This window comes from Balaenoptera ricei, chromosome 10 (assembly GCF_028023285.1).
Source record: "Balaenoptera ricei isolate mBalRic1 chromosome 10, mBalRic1.hap2, whole genome shotgun sequence".
Lineage (NCBI taxonomy): Eukaryota > Metazoa > Chordata > Mammalia > Artiodactyla > Balaenopteridae > Balaenoptera > Balaenoptera ricei.
Genome location: NC_082648.1, coordinates 23,176,962 through 23,183,986, shown reverse-complemented (window position 1 = coordinate 23,183,986; position 7,025 = coordinate 23,176,962).

Genomic DNA, 7,025 nt, shown 5'->3' with positions numbered 1-7,025 from the left:
CAATATAGTAATGAATATATTTGTTTAGGAATTTTCAGTGCATTTCAGTGCATTCAGTGTATTACTCACTTAGAATACTTCCCTAGAAGTGTAACTCCTGGTAATATGATATACTGATTTTTAAGGATTTAGAAAAATATTCCCAAATTACTTTCCTAAAGTTTCAACCAATATATATTACTGGCAGCTGTGTGTGAGAAGAGGAACCCTCATTTCAGCCTGATAGGCAAGTGTTAGCTGGAGAGCAGAGAATTGAATTGTTAAGAGTATTTAAGTACTGTAGTGAGAAAAATAATAGTAAAAGGAAATAGGAAAGAAGGTAGAAAAGGGTGAGACAGGTTCTAGGAAGCTCATATGAAAAGTCATAATAAAGGGTCCATGCGAAACATAAATTGTAGTAACTAGCAGAGATCAGAGGGTGGTACCCAGCCATAAACAGAAAAAAACCTTTTCCTTTGTGCACTCAACTGAGTAACTATAGTAAATTGTCACTGGAGGGTGGTCTGGTCCCCAGGACCCTGTGGGACAGAATCCCTGAGGGACAGAGGGGATGGTAGACTGACAGGAATGGAAGTGATTACCAGGGATGGTCCTAGAAGAGTGATTATGGCTGCAATTAGAAACAGAGGGAAGGAGAGGTACTGGGAACCACAGATATACTGGAATAGTCTGGGCAACCAAGGGTCTGGCCTATCACTCTGTAGCAAAATTGAGCTTTATCTCTGACCTCTGTGGGGATCCACAGTGGATGCTGTTCAAAGGGGACCCCTGTAAAGTTGAAGCAGCAGGAAAACGCCAGAACCTTGAGTGCAACAAAGAAGAATAAACCTTTGATCTCTTTCAGGAGGGACACTGTGACCTGCCTGATCTCATCACAGCTCCCAACCAGACAGTCTGTCTGTATCCTGAAGGTGGCAAGCATTACTAACACAATTCCAAGCTCTGAAGGACAATGACCACTGAGATCTACCTAGTTTCTTTCCTGTCCGAAAATTAGAATCCTGTACAAATAATAAGGTTTCCTTATTTTGGTCACTCTTTGACATCCTAATGGCTTCCACTGGGTGATTTAAAAGGAAAATCTGTTCTTCTCAATTCAGGTAGCTACACAAATTCTGCCTCCATACATTTCCTCATATTTCAAATAACAGAGTCCTAATGATGGCTTAAGTTTGTGTGGCTCCTAATAAATTACATAGTGTTTCTCATGTATGTCCTTATTCAGTTCCCACGACAACACAGTGGGGAAGGTATTAGCCCCATTTTCTGCGCACGTTGACCAAGGCTCTGGGAATTCGCATGATGTACTTAGAGTCATAGAGCAAAGCCAGGACCCAGAACTTCCATATCCTCACAGCTACTCATAAGGGATTTCTCCCCCATCCTAAAGATGATCTAGATGAAGGCTCTCCAATAAAACTTTCTGTGATGATAGAGATGTTTTCTACACTGTTCATTTCAGTAGCACCAGCCACCTGTGTCTACTGAGCACTTGAGATGTGGCTAATGCAACCGAGGAATTGAATTTTTAATTTAATTGAAATACATTTAAATTTAAATAACCATCTGTGGCAAGTTGTTACCATATTCGACAACTCAGAATTTTCTAGACCAGGGATCGGCAAACTATAATCCACAGGCCAAATTCATCCTGCCATCTGTTTCCGTAAACCACAATTTATTGGAACACAGCCATACCCATTCCTATGTATTGTCTGTTACTGCTTTGGTGCTGCAATGACAGAATGGAATGGTTGCAAGACAGACCTAAATTTGGCATGCAGAGCTTAAAATATTTACTATCTTGCCCTTTACAGAAAAAAAAATAAAAGTTGCCAACCCCTGTTCTAGATCATCACTTTTTTCTATGATGCTTTTTCTATGGGTGTTTGCTACAATGAGTCAACTGAATACATTGAATAAGAGCTTGGATTTTGGAGAGTCAGGCTGAGTTCATATCACAGCATCAACATTCAGCAGCTGGGCCTAATCTTAAGGTTCTAGGTCTTTCATTCCTCATCTGTAGAATGGGGTTTAACACAGTGCAAAAGCTGGGCAATGGTATCTATCTATTTATAACAGTAGAAATGGGAACTATTGTAAGGTTTCTTTGGCTTCAAATATTACAAATAATAATAATATGCTTACACACGTGCAGCACCTTCAGTTTATAAAGCACTTTCACTAAGTTGTTTCTTTGATCCTCACATCCACCCCGTATAGTCAGTCAACCAAGGCAGATCTTATTACCTCGATTTTTTTAGATGCAGAAACTGACACTCAGAGATGATCCATGATCTGCCCGAAGTTTTATTGCTAGAAAATGGTAGAAACAGGATTTCAACCCGCAAACCTCTGGTTACAAGTTTTGCACTCATCCTACTATTAAACATAAATTTGATGCCCAATATGTTTTAATGGATTGGTTAGCAGCCTTCTTGCCTCAAAATAAGCCATCCTTTGAAGCTAACTTTTGACTAGTTATGTAGTATGGTTGCTTGCTATTCAAAGTACGGTCTGTAGATCATCAGTATAAACTGGGAGCTTTTGCTAAACATACAGAATCTCAGGTTCCACCCTAGACTCACTGAATCCGCCTCTGCATTTTCGCAAGATCCCAGGTGATTCCTAGTCATATTAAAGTTTGGAAGTGCCTGCACTCTAGGCCTCGTCAGCTAGAATCTGTCTTCCCCTTCCTACATCCCATCTCTTCATTCCTATATGTTTACACTATAGGCCTCTAGGACTGTTTGGTACAACTGAATGGATCCCTCCTCCTTCCACCCGCACCTCATCAAAACCTTTAAAATTACAAATTTGGAGAAGCATTAGTCAAAAGGAACAGATCAACTGTTTTAAAAAACAACCGATGAAATCTCTAACTTACATTTTGTGAGCCTTTCCTCTAGGCCAGACCACCCAGATAACCTTCTTCAGTACCTGTTAGCTGGACAATTCAGATATCAGAAATTTTAAAGCATGGTTCCAAGAATCAGGGATTTGGTGTCACCCTGGCCCTGGCAAGCTTATAATGAGCAGGTATGGCTGTGAAATTGTTTATACCTGGTGATATCCTTGCTCTTCCCAATTTGGTGATCACAAATACCTCTAAGTTCAGTGGGGTAGACTAGAAACAGTCAAGTTTCCCTGGAAAATTCTGGTGATGCCAGGTCCTCCTTTCCCCAGCGCCAAAGGCAGAGAGGAGGCCATTGACGAGGGTGCACACTTAGGCAGGTGAGTTTGCAGTTGGACTTGCCCCCTCTGACATTCTACTTGGAATGTGGCACACGTGACCCTTCAACCCCCTCTCACAAGGTTCCAGGTACGCAGTGCTCTCCTGCTTTTCTTTTACCTGCATCTCCAGCCTGTCTCCCAGCTTCCTTGCTTCTCTTGCCAACTTTCTGGAAACAAAATCCTTCCCCCACCCCCAACCCTCTGTCCATCATCTACTGGCTTCTGACAGGAGGCTCTGGGAGGCTCTTCCAACCTTGGCTTCTCCCATGCCTGCCCTTTCATCCCCTTGCCTGAACAAAGCATCTGAGACCTACGAGGGAGGACAGGACTTCACCTACTCCTTCCCCCCTCAGCAGGAATGAGGAAGCAGTTGATCATCTTGCAAACCAGGGCTGCTCCTACTTTACGGCTCCGTCACCTATTCGCCTTCGCCTACCACCTCCACAGCCCACTTTCACTTCTTCCAGGACTTCAGTGCTAAGTTCACATTTCCCTCCGTACCTCATCTTCTCCCCTCATTCTCCAGGAACTTAGCACCTATGCGAGGGGGCCTAACATTCTGACTTTACAGATTCTCAGTCCCTCAACTCTTAAGGCTTTCCCCTTCACCTACCAAAATTATTCAGCAGCACGGAGATGAAATACAGAACGTTTTTTCATACGTATAAACATGAGAATTAGATCAGTGTTGGAAACCTGGTTTTGCCATTTATCAGTCATTTGATTTGCAGCAAAATTTAAGTTTTTGTCTGAAAAATGGGTTTGATAATACCTGCCTAATTGGTTTGTCGAGAAGATGAAGGTAATCGTGTGAGGAAGGAGTTTAGGGCCGAGCTGGACGATTGCTAGTGCTCCCGCTAGAATGTGGGCTCCATGAAGACAGGGGTGTTTGTGTGTTGTGTGGACTGCTGTACCCCCAGCACTAGAAGAGTGGCTGGCACAAAATAGGTGCTCAGCAAAATTTTGTCAAAGGAATGGGATGAATGCACATACGGTGGCCATGATTTTTATGGCAACAAATTAGGTCTTGTCATCACCCTGAGCGTTTCCTCAGATAGAAGCTCAATCTGAGATGTCACACCTCCCTCCTGGGCTTCCCTATGCTCTCTTCCTAGCTGGGAACCCAGACTCCCTCGCGTTGCCCGCCCCCCGCCTCGCGTTGCCCCCCACCATCGCGTTCCCCCCCACCCCAGTGCCTGCCGGGCTAAGCTTCAGCCTTGGGTACCTGTCCCATATCAGGACTAGGCTCCTAGCTTTTGTTGTCCCAGGTGACCTCATGTTTCTTTAGGAAAGATCACAAGATTCTTATGAGTGGTTCCACCACAATTTAATAATGACAACAACAATATCTAACACTTATGAATGTTTACTAATGTACCAGGCACTCTTCTAAGTGTTACATATATGACCTGATTTAATTCTTACCACCTTCCAAACGGGGGGGTGGGGGCGGGGGGCGTTCTGGGATTCAAACCCAAACCTGCTCAATCTGGCTCCAGGGACCATGTCCTTAAGTGCCCCTGTACACGACTATTCTTCTCAGTGTTACTCAGCAAAACTTTATGCATCTCTTGTTGCTTCCCAAACACATGGGCCCCAGCAGCTGTTTCCTGTCTCGCTCCGTTCCTTTCCCACTGCCAGGCTCGCTCCCAAATGCTGCCAGCTCCCCCCGCCAGCAGTGACCCGGCTTCCGCATTACTGCGCTGATGGAGGCCACCTGATGTGAATCTTCTCTCCACCACCAGACAGCTCCTCGGTGTAGCGCTTCCCCATTCAGAACACACCATGTTTCCCTCATCCTCTCCCACGGCCCTTCTAAGCTCCGAGAAAGTTCTTTTCACTCTCCTTCCTCAGGCTCCCTTGAAGACCCTTGTTTGTCTGAGGGGGGAGGGCGGGATTCTATTCCATTAGGATCAATTCCCTTGCAATTTCAAAAACTCTTTTCGAGCTCCACTTCAGGCATCCCACGAAGGAGCTCACAATTTCTTTGAGGAAACAGACATCTTCTTACATCTTCTCACATCTTCAAGTTCTGCCTCTATCCTATCACTTTGCCTCCGTGTGCAAACCAGGTCCTATTTCCCCTCTTGTAGGAAAATATCCTTCATCCTGTATATTTGAGCTACCATCTTTTAGGTCTCTTTCCTTTTAACAAAAATTTCTCAACATTTCAGAGACTGTATGTTGCTCATTACGTATTCTTATGCTAAATGCTTTCAGTATGGCTTCTTGTTTGCAAGGTTTTTGTTAGTTTGTCTGTTTGTTCCTTACTTTTCTATTTTTAGAGGCTTTAATAACCTAATTTTTTTGGTGGGGTGAAAATAGTACACTTTGTTTCTCACACTCGTTTGACTCCACCAGAGCTGCTTCTGAGCTCAAAGCACTGTGTCACATGGACCACACTTTGGGAAACCCTTTTTAAAGACCATAGCTACTGTAAGTAAAGTTCCAGGCACACAGGAAGCTCTCCTAAACAGCAGCAACCACAGTCATAGGGCATCCCCACTGTTGAATCTTGGAATTCTTGACCTTGGCAGATTTCTCGAACGACTTCTTCTCGTCCACTGTCATAATCTCTAGGTGCTCAGAAATGGGCTTTCTCCCAGGCCTCAGCGAGGTCTAACCCCAGCATCTGTCCCACCCAGCGAGTTTTGGTCCCAGCTTGTCCTCCCTGCCTGTCACCAGGCCACCCCCAGCCCAGCGAGTCCTGAGAGGTGGCCTTAGTATCAAGAAGGATGTTGGATTCCTGTGAAAACCCTAAGCCCTGGATATGTTGGCAAAAGGCCTCACTGAGGGCCCAGAGATTTCAGGACTGAAAGCCAGAGAGGAGTGAATATGTGTTTATGCATGTTCCCAAAGGAATAGGAACTTTTAATGAGCACCTTTCCTTGGAGGGTTCTGCAATATTTTCATTTACTAACATTGTTGTGAAGCCAGTAGTTAGTTCATCGAATCTGCTTTGAATGTGCCTCTTTTAAAACTTTGCCAGGACAGAGAGATCCCTGCAAGCTACTTCATGTCTCTGAGCTTCCCTTTTTTCATCAACAAAATGGAGGAACATCGACCTTGAAGGTTTATTGTGAGTAGGAAGTGAAATGCTATGTAGAAGGCACCTGGTACAGTCCCTGGAGCACAGTGGGCACTAAAAAAGAGAAGTGACGGCCTGAAGGAATAGAATACATAAAACCTCATGTGAAGGTCTTGATCACACAAGGAGAACATTACTCATTCTGCATCTGGGAAGCCCCTGGCTTCCAGCCCGTTAATAAAATGATAAAGTCACTGTTTTTTGTTTTTTTTAAAAATTTATTTATTTATTTATTTATTTTTGGCTGTGTTGGGTCTTCGTTTCTGTGCGAAGACTTTCTCCAGTTGCGGCAAGCAGGGGCCACTCTTCATGGCGGTGCGCGGGCCTCTCACTATCGCGGCCTCTCTTGTTGCGGAGCACAGGCTCCAGACGTGCAGGCTCAGTAGTTGTGGCCCACGGGCCCAGTTGCTCCGTGGCATGTGGGATCTTCCCAGACCAGGGCTCGAACCCGTGTCCCCCGCACCGGCAGGCAGACTCTCAACCGCTGCGCCACCAGGGAAGCCCAAAGTCACTGTTTTTAAGGATATTGAGTTGAAAGAGAGAAAGGGCATAAGAAGGAGAGGGAGGAAAACTGTATTTTGCCCTATGATGTTAAGGAAAGATCTTGGAAGCCCAAACTCTCCATTAGACCCTAAACAAGAGTGATGTCAGAGTTGGAACTATATAGAAATTGCTAGGGAGCTCATAGAGAGAGAAAGATTAG